The 15,271-nt window shown below is 41.1% G+C and overlaps 3 long non-coding RNA genes across 4 annotated transcripts; 2 read left to right on the top strand and 1 right to left on the bottom strand.

Annotated features, from left to right (window-relative positions):
* Window positions 1-5,097: 5,097 nt before the first annotated feature.
* LOC127533688 (uncharacterized) lies at window positions 5,098-7,120 on the top strand. The gene is made up of 2 exons (XR_007941446.1): window positions 5,098-6,372; window positions 6,555-7,120. It is a non-coding gene; the product is annotated as an uncharacterized LOC127533688 (long non-coding RNA).
* A 1,882-nt stretch (window positions 7,121-9,002) lies between these two features.
* On the bottom strand, window positions 9,003-12,208 carry LOC127533788 (uncharacterized). The gene is made up of 3 exons (XR_007941666.1): window positions 12,105-12,208; window positions 9,389-9,657; window positions 9,003-9,169 (listed from the first exon to the last, which is right to left on the bottom strand). It is a non-coding gene; the product is annotated as an uncharacterized LOC127533788 (long non-coding RNA).
* Window positions 10,947-15,173, top strand: LOC127533787 (uncharacterized). 2 transcript variants are annotated; one of them, XR_007941665.1, is made up of 3 exons: window positions 10,947-11,522; window positions 14,215-14,343; window positions 14,436-15,173. It is a non-coding gene; the product is annotated as an uncharacterized LOC127533787 (long non-coding RNA). The 2 variants fall into 2 exon arrangements; XR_007941664.1 differs by lacking the exon at window positions 10,947-11,522 and adding an exon at window positions 12,493-12,592 and having other exon boundaries at window positions 14,436-15,172.
* Window positions 15,174-15,271: the final 98 nt, after the last annotated feature.

Genomic DNA, 15,271 nt, shown 5'->3' with positions numbered 1-15,271 from the left:
CTCCCTTAGCAGCTGTGCCCAATTGGCCAGGGCTGACAGCTGGCCAGGAGTGCAGCACAGGGAAGTGAGGGATCATGACAATAAGTGAATTTAAGGGGCACCTAGATAAATTATGCTTTTAGTTAAATTACTAATTACGTTACAGATTTAACACCTTGCTCCCTCCCATTTGTTTTTGTTTTGTACACAATAACAATGTACCCATGATTATTAAACAGGACTTAAAATTAGAGTTATTGAGCCTTCAGATCCATGCTGTTGTAAGACCCCTCTTTAGGCTAGATTTTGCGCCAGTACCTTTCACTTCAGCGAATTCTCAGAAAGGTCAACAAGCATGAGGAAATGACAACAATAGACAAAGGCTTTGTACCGCCAGGAAGAGAGCTGGTGCCTGACATTTTGGCAGCAGTGATGTTTATTTGAATACATAGGGGCTGTCTCTGATGGGTGGCTGTGCTTCAAACTTCAAAGTTTATTTATTTGCATAGCACTTTTCATGCAGAACAACACAAAGTGCTTCACAAGAATTAAAAGCGATGAAGACAATAAATAAATACAATTAAAAATAGAAATAAAAATAAAAAACCGAACTCTCCACCCTACATATAGACAGCCATTCATATGCACACACCCACGGGTTAACACCCCCATGGACAGAACCAACTCCTGGTGTGGGACCCCCCCCCCCCCCCCCCCCCCCGCCGGGAAAACATTGGAAAATTAAAACACTAGAACTGCAAAAAATAAATAAAATAAAAAATATTTTAAAAAAAGTTAAAATAAAGGTTAAAATATGTTAAACCATAAAACCCTAAAGTTCAAAAATCAAGTAATAATAATAATAAATAATAATAATAATAATAATAATGAAAAGCATAAGAAGAAGGGTTAAGAATTATCAAAACAAGTTGAAAGCCTGGTTAAAAAGATGAGTCTTGAGCCTCTTTTTAAAAATATCAACAGTCTCTGCAGCCCCGAGGTTCTCCCCAGACTGTTCCACAAACGGGGACCATAGTAACCGAGTGGGACAAGGTACGTTTTATCCGTTTGATTCCCGGCTATAAAAGACACAAGCAGAAACAAAAAATCAAGCCGTTTTTTCATTTTTTCGTTTTGAGCAAAAAACAAAAAAAGCAGGAAACGGTTCGTTTTTTCGTTTTTTCGTTTTGAACAAAAAACAAAAAAACAGGAAACGGTTCGTTTTTTCGTTTTTTCGTTTTCACCCCCAAAATGAAAATATGACTCCATATTTCGTTTCATTGGTGGGCGGGGCTTCGGAGCCTGCCAGTGCACAATAAAGCTCCTGCCCATCACAATAAAGCTCTCGCTGGCATTCATAGACAGACTGACTTTCATTGTATTGCCTGCCCCCACTGCACTTCCCCTAACTCTAAATCAAAGCAAGTCGTGTACACAGTAATGACAGTCATAACCAGTGGTGTAGTCTAGTTTTTTCTAGTGTGTATACTCCAACCTCATAAACCAAAGCCAGGTCAGGTCAACGCTGCTCGGGGTATTGTGCAGCCGTCTTGGTCCGGTCAGCCGCTCCACTCAGCGCTGTTTGACAGCGCATTTAATCCATCTTAACTCTGAAAATTAAAATGATTTCCTCGCGTTTTTTATTATTAATTTTTTTGCTGCAAACGTCATACATGTAGCTATGATCAGTGATGTAGTCTACGTGATACGCAGGTATACACCCCACCACTAGAAAATGTTCCAAATTTCTGTTTACCCACTTAAAAATGCGCAAAGATACGTATACCCAGGGGTGTAAACACGCAGGTATACGCCTTATACCCACTAGAAAAGGTCCCGAATTTCCATATAACCACTTAAAAATGCGCAAACACATGTATTAGTATGTTTTTTTGACATAACGTTCACTTTTCTCTGTGTCAGGAAGCGGTGAAGCTGTATGGGACAGGGGAAGGTGTCTGGCTGAGAACAGGGCTCACTAAAGGCCGACCGCGGTCCGGATCCGGACCCAGACGCCGTCTATACGGGTGTAAATTTGACAGGTCGCTTCTATTTTACCGGTGCAGCTTTCCAGTGTTTATCATTGGTCTATCGGCTCAGAAACGCACAGACCAATTATGTACGAGTTCAGGCATCCCACGTGACGCTACTCAGCCAATGACGTCGCTGAATCGCATCGCGGCTCTGCCTTCAAAAAGCAGCTGAGAGATGAGGGACAGAGAGGACAGTAGTGATGGAAGTTCAGCTCTTTTCAGAGAGCTTTTGGCACTGCTTCCAAAGAAAAGCCGGTTCTTTCGGCTCCCAAACGGCTCCTAATTTATTATTCTTTGTAGCCTCATGTTGTTGCCTAACCTGGCAAATATGAATCATTTGTGTTTTGACAAACTCTTTTTCATTCAGTGTTTTTATGAGAAGCCTTATAATTGACTCATTTTGTACATTTGCTCTGTTACGAAAACAGGTATTCTTGCTTTTGTTTATTATTTCAACCAAACTTTTTTGCACAAAAAATAAATGAACAAAACTCTGCACATGAACCCACAGAACCAGAACAGAAACAGAACCAGACTCAGTATTCAAACAGTATAAATGTCCTCAGAGCAGGCTGACATTCAGAAAAATCTGATGGCTGAGCTTGGATGGGCTGATACATTTCTTCTTTCAGTGAATATCTGCTGTGTTTTTGAGAAGATTCTCTCAGATGGAAGAAGTTGTCTCTCCTCCATCACCTTCACCAGGTGGGGCAGACTGAGGCCTTGTCCTGCTCCAGCTCAGTGGGTCGTCTGCTGGTTGGATGAGGGCTTCCTCTAGATATGATCCTCCATTACCACATCAGCTGTAGGATTTCTCCTGAATCATCTCCTGTAGCTCTTCCATCAAAGAGCCTCCACACAGCAGAAGTTTGAGGTTCCTCCTCCACTTGGTCCTCTAATGGTGGAGGTGTCAGACTGCTGCTCTTATTCTCTGAAGTTTCTCATCAACAGCTCTGTTGTCACTGAAGGCAAGCTTCTTTAATCTAGGATCCAGTAACATGTTTTCTGCTAGGACAGTGTTAAACTCCATACTCCATTAAATACGTTAGGAGTCGGCTCTTCAGATTCACTACAAAGCATCGGCTCTGAGAGTCGTATCTTTTGTGCCTTATACATCTCTAGAGGACAGACTGTGGTCACATGCTGACCATGTTTGGCTCAGCAAACAGCTGTAAGGCAGCTTTCTCAACTATGAACATAATCAAAATACGTTTTGAGAACGGCTCAAACAAGCAGCAGCTCAGTTCTCCCATTAAGCAGCAGAGATATTAGGGGAGTGATATGAGACAGACAAAAATGTAAAAGTGTTCAAATGTTTACATTTATGAGATTTAATTATTGTTAAAGATGTATAGAAGTTGATTCAGGTTGTTCAGTCATGCTTTTTTAAGTTCTGCACTTTATTCTAAGATATACAGTTACATATAAGTTATTTATTAATAAATGTCAAAATGTTTTTGAACCGTACTGAATTTATTTGACGGTCAGTTTTTGATTACAGGCAGACTCTAATAAAACTACCAGGTTACATCAGCATATATCACAGTAACTCAAGTTAGACATTATGATGTTCTGGACCTTTGCTGACTGGACCGCTCTGGATTTTAGCTGAATACCCCTGGCTTAGAAGAAGAGGGACATGAGTGTAGAACTTCTAATGACCCAACATCAGTCAGTGGAGAAAAAATAAGAAAAAGAAAGCAAAGCTAAATGAAACTATTTCAGTGTTTTAATAAGCCTGTTGCTTGTCCTGTGAATACTGCCGCTTTAGGGAACACTACAGCTGGAGCTAAGGTTAACGTTTAGGAAAGGGAGCCTGATGAAGAGGAAACATCAGCTCTACCTGATGAAGAGGAAACATCAGCTCTACCTGATGAAGAGGAAACATCAGGTCTACCTGATGAAGAGGAAACATCAGGTCTACCTGATGGCAGGAGGAGGAGCTGCTGACGCTATAATGTCTATATGTATCTAATTGGTAGTTTGAAATAAAGGAGCTGCTGCTGCTGTGTGTGTGTGTGTGTGTGTGTGTGTGTGTGTGTGTATCTGTGTGCGCGCGCGCGCGCGTGGACATGTGAGTGCACGCGCACATATATGAGAACCTGACCTGGCTTTGGTTTATGAGGTTGGAGTATTCCCACTAGAAAAAACTAGACTACACCACTGGTTATGACTGTCATTACTGTGTACACGACTTGCTTTGATTTAGAGTTAGGGGAAGTGCAGTGGGGGCAGGCAATACAATGAAAGTCAGTCTGTCTGTGAATGCCAGCGCAAGAGCTTTATTGTGATGGGCAGGAGCTTTACTGTGCACCGGCAGGCTCCGAAGCCCCGCCCACCAATGAAACGGAATATGGAGTCTTATTTTCATTTTGGGGGTGAAAACGAAAAAACGAAAAAACGAACCGTTTCCTGTTGTTTTTGTTTTTTTGTTCAAAACGAAAAAACGAACAAACGAACCGTTTCCTGTTTTTTTGTTTTTTGCTCAAAACGAAAAAACGAAAAAACGGCTTGATTTTTTGTTTCTGCTTGTGTGTTTTATAGCCAGGAAACAAACAGGTTCACAAAATGAGGAGAAGGAGGTGACGGGTTGCCAAATGAATAAAAAGAATATGGTGAACTGAGGCTGATTCACGTCTGTCGCTAAAACAAAAACACAAACCAAACAGCTGATCAGCTGATCTAAAAAAAAAGAGAGGCTTCCCTGAGTAACACAGTAACTTTGTGTATCTAAACATAAAAAAAAAAACTTGAACACAAGTGCTAGATGTAAAGGGTAGCCCAAATTTATAAAAACATCACACCGCTTTTAAAACAAAGGCTCACAACACAAAAGTGCACAGGTCAGGTTGTATTTGTTTAAGCGGCTTTAATACCACAGTTAATCTGAATCAGGCTTGGCATATAAAAACCTTGAACAAAGACTTTCCTTTCTCAGTTATCAGTGGCATAACTAAACTAGGATTGTCTGATCACTTGAGGAACGTAACTTTGTATTTATAAAAGATAGTGGAGTCTCTCTGAGGCCTTAATACTTGTTTCTAAGCACAGTTAAAGGAGCTGAGCATCCATGTGCACTGTGGGACAAGGTACGTTTTATCCGTTTGATTCCCGGCTGTAAAACACACAAGCAGAAACAAAAAAACAAGCCGTTTTTTCGTTTTTTCGTTTTGAGCAAAAAACAAAAAAACAGGAAACGGTTCGTTTTTTCGTTTTTTCGTTTTGACCAAAAAAACAAAAAACCAGGAAACGGTTTGTTTTTTCGTTTTTTCGTTTTCACCCCCAAAATGAAAATACGACTCCATATTTCGTTTTATTGGTGGGCGGGGCTTCGGAGCCCACCGGTGCACAATAAAGCTCCTGTCCATCACAATAAAGCTCTTGCGCTCGCAGGCATAGACAGACTGACTTTCTTTGTATTGCCTGCCCCCACTGCACTTCCCCTAATTCTAAATCAAAGCAAGTCGTGTACACAGTACAGAGTTTGCACGATAGTAGGCTATTTATTGATTGAATGAGCGAAAGATAGCCTATCTATCGGATTAAACACCCAAGAGGAGGCCGAAGAGGCGCGCTGAAAGTAGGTATATAAAATGACCAGCAGGTGTCGCCATTCCTTAATGTTGCCACCAACCATCCCCTATCAGGCAATTAATACATTGATCTGGGTTAATGTGATCTGGGTTAATGGCTTTTCTCTGACTTCTTCACTAACCAATGCAATACATGTAAGATGCACTCAAAAGTGCCCGCGCCCTATTGTGGCCATTCCTGTGACGCTCTTTGAGCTGCAATTCCTGCATGAAAGCTGCTATACTGACTTATTACTATTATTATTATTAGGCTGTTATGATTATTAATGGTAATTGCTTAGACCTAGTTTTAACTGACTGCCACAGGAACAAATAATTATCTTCTGGAGAACAAACTTGTCCGGGATCAGAACTGTAGTAAACCCACTTTGTTTTATGCTTGCTGTGTCTCATTTTGTCCACCAGATGGTAGCTTGTGTGTTTGTGTGTTTGCCTTATAAACGAAAGTCTCATTTGAAATGCATTTTTGTGACATAATCTTTATATGTGCTGAGTTTTATGATATGGGTTTTGCTAACAAATGTCATTTTATCTGCTTTGTGCGTATATTTCTGCACGTTTTGGAGTTAATGGTTCAGATTTATATCGCCATGATTTTATTTGAAGACGACCTTTTATTTCCCGTCTATCGTTTTTTTCCGGGAATTCTAGTCACTTCATTACGGAATGAATGAGCTAACGTAAAAGATGAAAGTTCAAGGTACAGTAAGGGATAAGGCATCGAATGATGAGTATATTTGTTTTGCAACCCCCCAAAGAGGCACAAGGTTAGTGTGTGTGTATGTGTTATGCTTATGGTTATAACTTTATTGATAATCGGAAAACAGTGCTAGCATTTTGCTCAGTATTAGCGAACTTATCTGTTGCTAAGATTTAGAGCGCATTGTGATTTATTATAGATGAGTTGTGAGACTGAAATATGATGTTTTATTTTTCTTTATTTTGTCAGTTCTCACGTTGGTATATGGAGTTGCTTGTGGCAATAAACTTGAAACCATCAGTCGAGTCTCTTACCGTCTTTCGGAGGGTATGCTGCAAGAACACCAACTGCAAGAAGGGGTAAACCACACTCTACTTCATGGGGAAAATGGCATCATTTGTCCTGTAGTCTGAGGAGCTATCACTGTACCACTGTACTACTTACCACTGTAATAATCAACCAATCCATCCTTCTCTTCACTCATTACAAGCTAATGGTCAGTTTTATTGTCTTTTATAGCTATAAATTGTGCTAGATGTTTTAATCTTCAATTGCATTGCAGATTCTGCTATTCCTGAGGATAGCAACCATTTTGCCTGTAAAAAATAAAGTAGTCTTCACGGCACCCTTCACCATTTTTCTTGTTCTTCCTCTGGACGTCTTCATTTCTGCATTTGTCACATTAAGCATATTGTGAAATTTAAAAAATTGAAGCCATTTGAGAAATTAATATACTGTGTATAATTTATCTGAGAATGATTGTATTGTAAAAGTTGGAATGATAAGGAAAAATTAAATAAAATGGATACATCATTTTTCGTGACCTATGTTGCTTATATCTTCATCATGAACCAATATTATTCTAATCTGTGAGAGCATGTTTACTGTAACACCTGTAGTCTTTGTCCCTGCATTGCTACAGTTATACTTTTCTTTGAATGACTGAGAAGATTAAAGAAATTGAGACCAAAGACTATGAGAAAAAACAACTATCTCTTTAATAAAGCCTCAAAAGTTAAACTTAACAAGCAAACTTAACAAACTTAACTAATACACCGTAACCCTAAATAAAACATAAATGTGAACATATAACATAAAATATTCCAATGTGCTGTTTTCACAGCTCCACTACTTCCTGAAATTAACTGTGTACATTCATTTCCTGTCTTGCATTATTGGGCAAACTGATAAATCCAGGTGTGTCTTGTTGCAGCAGTCTCAACCAGACACACCTGGATTAATCAGTTTGCCCAATAATGCAAGACAGGAAATGAATGTGTACAGTTAATTTCCGAAAGTAGTGAAGCTGTGACAATAGCCCATTTTGTCACAACTACTGAGTTGACCTCAGGCAGTCTAGTGCTGCAGACAGTCCTGCTACCTCAGTGTAGGTAGGCAGGTCTTCCCTGCACTTGAGGCACTGATTAGAATTTCGTTCCCACTCTCGGACACAATCCACACACCCCACCAGGCTCCGACAGCAGGATGTAAACATGGGCCGAGTCATGGTAGCTGGAAAAAGAAATACAGGTATGTAAAAATAATGTACTGATTAGCATGAAGGGATCTGGATGAGAATAGAGTCCTTTCAAGGCATTTCAAACTAGACAACTGGACTTATTTTGTCTTGGCTGTTTCACTTCTTATCCAAGTAGTTTCATCAATTCATGCAGACAAGACTTCCCAATCAACATATATGAAGCAACTTGAATAGCCTGGTGTGTTTTCAATTCTTTGTTTTCCTTTTTCTCCTAAATTCATAATTTCAAGACAAAACATTGATACTGCTACATTTGATGTTATGCCAACCAGTAATATTCAAACATGCAGAATGGAAGCAGTACCTCTGCAGACCAAACATATGAAGGCTTGTTTAAATTCCAGCCACACTGGAGACAGGTTGCGGCTGAGGGTCACAAGGGTATCAATATTCCGTGTGACTTCCCCCAGCCCTTGGGATGCCTCCAGCAGTTCCTCCACTTGGTCCTGCAGCCTCTGGACGTCTTCATTTCTGCATTTGTCACATTAAGCATATTGTTATTAAATTTAAAAAAATTCAAGCCATTTGAGAAATTAGTATACTGTGTATAATTTATCTGAGAATGATTGTATTGTAAAAGTTTGAACGATGACAAGGAAAAATTAAATAAAATGGAGAAGCTATGATTCATAGTTTAACTTGATAGTGGTCTGGACCAGACCTCAAAGGAAACGCACAATGGCATGATGTGAACATGTAAAGTCAACATTATGAGTGCTTTGGCCAACTAGATACTCCCACACCGGACCTTGCTGGTGTCTGGGCGGGCAACCACTGGTCCACAGTGGCAAGCCACTGAAAAGTACAATGTCAACCCCAAAAACCCAAACCAACCTTTCACAAGCAAATCTTGTGTTTGTATCTAAACAATACCTGTGGCTGGAATGCCGCCTGCGCCACTGCTGGAAAGTGCTAGTCTTGATGTCAAAAATTTTCGTGCACTTTGCTTCCAGTACATTGATCCTTCAAAGAAGAAATGCAGAAAAAAAAGACAGACAAAGAGAGAAGTTAACAAAAGTAAAGAGTAATGTAGGCCTAAAGCCTCTACTTTCTGACCATTGATGTTATGCTATTTTTTCGTATGCATTTGGTGTAGGCTAAATATAAATTAAATAATAAAATATTTTATTTACCTGTTGTCCCTTCCGATTCGACAATTTCATTGCCGGCGGTGTCAGTGAGGGTGTAGTCCTCATCGTCTGCCATGGCAACCTTTAGTTTGTGTATGATGATGGACACAGTTGCCTCCGCCTCCGTAAACCGCACCATGACCACTCTCCTTGAAAGTAGTTTCCCCTCCACCACGTCGGACACATGAATGGCCCTGTAATGAATGAAGCAAACCAAGCTACATAACTGCATTCATTTGGTCAAACAACCCAGCGTGTGAGCCCATGTAAAACTCTAAATGCACCATGCTTCTGTCTTTAGTAATATGTTGTTTACATCCACTATGCTGTTTGCTTAAAATTAGATTGTAAATTATTAACTTGAGCGGTATTAACCATTACCACCATAACTTTAAGCTGCCATATGTCCCTACCTGTGAAATGACCTTGGAGTGGAAACCGATCTTGTCAGCACGCTCATGTTTGCAGTGACTGGTGGGCCACTCCGAAAGGCAAATTGGCGAGATGAGCCTGCGGCTGGTGCATGGGCTGGTGCTGGCCCCATCTCTTGGGTCTGCCCAGCTTCTCCATGGACCTCATAGTGGTCATGGTCACGCAGGTCCAGGGAGCTGAAACTACCATCCTCAACAGGGAAAATGGCAACATTTGCTGCATCCGTCAGGTACATACTGGGCATGTTGACCTACAGAAAGAATGCAGTCGTTAGTTAGGTGGGCAAAAAACAAATCCAAACAAAACAAAAAACACTGGACCAAGAAAAACTATCTCCAAAATGGAGACCTGCGGCACCTCTGGAGCACCATTTGGCGCAAGCGCGCAAAAAAACCTTTATGTAAGAACAGACCCCAGTGCGTGTGCTTTTAAACAAAATTTTGGCGGTGAAACATTTTGCTGTGGGCAGTTTTGTAATAAAACTTTTCATATACAATCAAGACTCTGCGCTGAGCTTTTTCTTCATCTTCAACACATCATTGCTGCTCAGGATACTACACAGGATAACAAAAACTAACAAAAAACCTACCTGGAAAATGCGTGCAATTCTTTCTACACGCATATCATCCAGTCTGAGAGTAATCCTCTGGTTTTCCCTATACAGCACGAAAGTCTCCATTCTTTCCCAAAGGATAATGCTGCTGATACTGCAATTGTTGGCGGTACCGAGAGCGATGGGTGGGTGATGCTAGAAGTTCACCTGCTCGTCAGTCACTGACGTAAAACGTTTTGGCGGTTTGCTGCCTCCGGAAACGGATGTGGAAAAAAGCGGGAAAAACGCAACGTAAAACGTCAGATGAAGAAGTAGTAATATAGAAGACGATAGGACAGGACAATTCAAGGTCGTAGTTGATGCAATGTCGGAGTCTAGGCTGTCACCCTACGGCGAAATAATTCAAAACATGATGCAAAATGGGCATTCTGATGATGATATTTCAAATTATCTTCGCTTTGAATGTGGAGTTAACAAAGGCGTATCCATATCTAACATCCGAAAATTTTGCGCCCTAAATGGAATAAGGAGAGGACGGGTGCAGGATTCCAAACTGGAGTGCGAGATTGCTAAAGCAATAAATGAGGTAAGCAACCAGTTTATAAATATTCATTGATGTGGTTTGGGTTGTAGCTGAGTAAATAATTGAATATAATGTTTTTTGGTGAACCTTCTCAAAATGTGGATATTATCTCTGTTATTACTTTTGGGTTATTTCTGTGTGTTTTTTTTTAGCCCAGAAGTTCATATTTGTCTGTATATGGTTCCAGTTACCTGTTGTAGCGAGGGGTCATTAATTAGTGGCGCACACATCCGAGGCATATGTGACAAAGCTGTGTATTCCCGGCAAAAGCCGGACGGCTTCTGATGAGGTTAGACGTGTGTTGATGTTCTCTCTCCTAATTTTTGTTCTAGCGGCCATAAAATATTGTTAGGCTCTTCTGTTGTGTAAGGGAACGTTGGTGAGGAATCTGGGGTAACACGGGGGGATTTGAGTGGGGGAATGTCAGGTTCAAGCTAAGGAAGTAAACAGTGGAAAACAGCCAACTCTCTGTCGTTCTTTTTAGATAGAAACCCACAGTGAGTTACAGGCGTAACATAACATCTTCAAGACTTCATAAAAACTTAAGGAACAGATACTTATGGTTTTTGAGTGAATTTCGATCCGAGTTTTGATCGGTAAAACTTACGTTTTAAAACGATTTTCTGACAGTTACAGCCATTGTTAGGGAGACGCCAGCGTGTCGTCATTTGTTATGGTCACGTGGTACAAGACCGCTGCTTGTTGGCAAGAACCAGCAGTAACATAACGGCTTGCTACGAGAACGGTATCGGGTTTGAAACAAATACGTAAAGTTATCGCTTTTCATGAATGAAATTGCACATGTATTTACCACAATGGTAATATCGTGTGTGGTTGTTGGTTGTACGAAGCGTTTTGAGAAGGTATCAGGCTTGAAATTTCACCGAATACCGATTTCAGGAGAGAGAAGATGGCGGTGGCTTCAGCCATCAACAGGAAAGCAGCAGAGATCGTATTTGTGGCTCCCACTTTTCTTCAGGTAAACTATTCAACAGTTTAGCATGTTTAGTACGTCCAACTTTGAGTTTATTTACCAAAAGATATTGATTTAGTGTCGCATCCTTCGCGTGAAGCGATCTCTACACTTTCGGTTTGGTTCAGTGTTGTCATGTGTTACCGATCGCTTTTTCGGCGATGAAAGTATACTAAAGTCGAATGAAGCATATTCAATAACATCTCCTTAAGCCAGCAGCCTCATATTTGTAACCATATTTGTTTCTGTATGCGTCTAGAGATAGTTTTTTTTAGAATTGTCCTATTTTCGATCACCAATGCTGTGGGTCTGTTACTGTTACATAGAAGCCATACTGCAGACAAAAAATACAGCAACTTCTTGGCGTTTCTTTGACATCTTGTTGAAGATTAACAGAAGATATATTATTTTTGATTCATAATTATATATTTTTGGGTGGGTGAACTGCCCAGCGGTGTCAATCAAGTAAAAATAAATGTCCGTGAAGGAAATGTCCGGCCACAATGAAGGATCGTCAACCCACTCAGTCTTCAAATTGTAGGGATCTGACAAGGTTTTACTGTTTCCCTGATAGCTCAGCTTACTCACGTATATTTGTCGGGCCTCAGGTGATAAGGATTGAGCATAATCGGACAATTTCACGGAAGGATAGTTCGCAGTGTTATCATCAGCCATTGTTCCTCTTGCCAACCAGCGCGGTAATCACGTGACTTCGTGACGTCACTGTTTGTAAACACTGGCGTTTGGCCTGCTGCAGGAGAGAGAGAGAAGCTGCACCGCTGCCTGTGTGTGTGTCGCTGTTTTCTGACCCGTGCCCATGGGCGTAACGGACGCGGGGTACGCGTGGGACATGTCCCCCGCACTTTCCACATCTGTCCCCTCTGTCCCCCGCACTTTTTTCAGCCGTTACAACAGCTAAACTTATTAGCATCCAGTAACGTGTTTTCCCGAGCCGTCTGTGAATGCACCATGAGCGCATGCTAACGCAGGTGTTCCACAGGAGACGTACTGAGCAGAGTCAGGGAGGAGATGGATCAGAGGCCAGCAGCAGGGACAAGGATGTAGGGTCTTTACAGGTAAAGAGAGATTATAACTTCCTGAAAATAAGATATCTATTGCAAGGAGAAACCAGGCAGTACTGATCATTTCATGTTCAGTGTTTGGCACCTTTGGCTACTCGTCCTGTAGATGTTCAAGGGACATTGTTGTCAACTCAACTAGAGTTTGGCCACTAAAACTTTAGATTTTATAGTTTAAAGTTTTATACTTTATAAAGTTTTATACTTTATAGTTTAAAGAACTAGCCTAGTTGGTCCCCTGGTATTGTACTGTGGCTGTTAGGGATTATGTGGTTCTTTAGCTACTAAGGACAGTGCAATTAAATGTAAGAGAATGATAAATCGCTCTGAAAAATTTGTCCCCCTCACTTCTGAGATGGTGGTTACGCCCATGCCCGTGCCTCTCTGTTATAGAGAATAAACATGCCGATCCTGTGGAGTGTGAGCAATCATTTTAAGTCCGCTACAGGTTGACCAGATGGCCCACCGCATTTGGCTCTTTTTTTAGTGTCTAGAAAGTATTCAGTGCTCTATCACAGTGTTGGATGTTGGAAATAAATGGCCTAGAGCAATTACCATAATACATTACTTTTGCTGTAATGCAGTAACGTGAAACGAACTAGCAGGTGGCTGGGGTTAAAGATTAGCCTCTACATTGGCACATCAGTCTTGAGGACCAGAGGACCAGAGAGAGAGTTATTTAACCATTTATTTCTTCTGCTTTAAGCTGGTTGTCTCATAGATGATGATGGTGCTAAGGACACATGGAATAAATTGAGACAATAAATATCAAAAGTAGGTGTTATCAAACACATCAAAACACAATAAGTGAAGAGTCCGCCTTAACTCGCTCAAAAATGCATCCGAAGTATCAACCAGCAGGAACTCAGCAGAGTAGTGCAGGTGTTACGCTTCTTAAAAGAAGGATGTCTTCTAAGGTGTAACAAATTTATTGTGATTCAAATCCTGCACAGAAACATATTAAACATATCAGTAACAGCTGATGGACAGCGTTGACAGAACAGCTGATGGACAGCGTTGACAGAACAGCTGATGGACAGCGTTGACAGAACAGCTGATGGACAGCGTTGACAGAACAGCTGATGGACAGCGTTGACAGAACAGCTGATGGACAGCGTTGACAGAACAGCTGATGGACAGCGTTGACAGAACAGCTGATCAGCTTATTCTGTGCCTTGCACAATCACTGCCTGCAATATTCTACACTTCAAAGCGGCCGCGCCCCCTGATGGCCATTCTCTGTAACTGCACAGACTTAACTGACTGCCGCAGGAGCAGATTGAGAAATAGTCCTGTAATGTAAGTGATGGGGGATACAATATTTGCAATGGGGTATCTGTGTCAATATTATTCTATTTCATCTGACTACAATATTCAGACAATGTTACTCCATCACTTAACTATAAAAGTAAATGTAAAACTTTATAGTCCAGCCTGACAGACCTATAAGGGCCACACAGGGCTGAGTCTTATCACCTCAGGTGACTCCTGTTTGGGTAATGAACATCAACCCCCACCCACCTGGGCCTGGGCAGGTGGAAGTATTTCCTACAACATGATTGTGTTTCTCGATTTTAACTGATTTGTTAATTGGAATGCATGTTCTTCTTCAATTTAAGACAGGAGCACAGTATGGAAGGCGAATGATGACTGGTTACCTGTCTTCAAAAGGAATCCAAGCATCTGAGGGACGTGTTGGTAGTGTCTTGAGACAAGTTAACCAACCATATCATGCTGATCGTTGTCTGGTAGGTGTTATGAAACACTAGTGCATAGTGCAGATAGCCACTGTGAAATTACCATAACTTTTTGCCTTTTGTTGTTTTTTGCCTAATTACAGAGATTGAGGAACCTGAATCCAGTGCCGTACAGTGCTGAATACATGGGTCACAAACTGCACTTGGATCAAAATGAAAAGCTGGTGATGTTTGGGGTGACACATGTCCTCGCTGTAGATGGTTTCTCCAGCAAAATTGTCAGCCATTCAACAATGCCTGTCAAAAACAACCTGACAATATATCAAGAGGTGTTCAGGTAACTTTGTGGGCTTTCTATTTCATCATTTAGTTTTACATTATAGGCACTGTCCAACTACATCTACATCATCCTTCCCGACCAAGGACGACCTAATTATGTCTTCCTGTAATTCTACAATTCTGCAGTTTCATTTAGCAGATGCTTTTGTCCAAAGCGACGTACAACACAAGCAAGAATTTAGACTTAAAGGAGAACTCGGCCAAATGTCATGTCAGCCTCCACAGCTTAGGGTCGACTCGACTATCATAGGCTATCTGTTGAGCGACTATCAAACAAAAAATAGTCGCCGAGAGGCTAAACAGGGGAAAAACTTTACCTGCTGGATGCACTGGCTGATCATTTAAGACACTTCTCCATGTACTGCTTTTGCTTATTTGTTGCTGCTAAAAACACAATTAGAATATTCCCACAATCTTTAAAAACAGAGCCATAATGTCTTGAGATCATGCAGTCAGCAAAAGTGCGACTTCCCCCTTCACCCTCTCAGTTCCCCCCCATTCACCGAGTGAACAGGTAATTTAAAAACTCAGCTGATTTGTCATGTGACCTAACTCCCCCTGTGACCATGGCAACCCACCAAAAATATACCAACTGGTGCCTACACTGTCCTATCCATCCTTGGTCATAGACTATCCATTA

The sequence above is a fragment of the Acanthochromis polyacanthus genome, chromosome 4 (assembly GCF_021347895.1).
Source record: "Acanthochromis polyacanthus isolate Apoly-LR-REF ecotype Palm Island chromosome 4, KAUST_Apoly_ChrSc, whole genome shotgun sequence".
Taxonomy (NCBI): domain Eukaryota; kingdom Metazoa; phylum Chordata; class Actinopteri; family Pomacentridae; genus Acanthochromis; species Acanthochromis polyacanthus.
The sequence above is the reverse complement of the archived record's forward strand: the minus strand, read 5'-3'. Positions and strand labels throughout refer to the sequence as shown.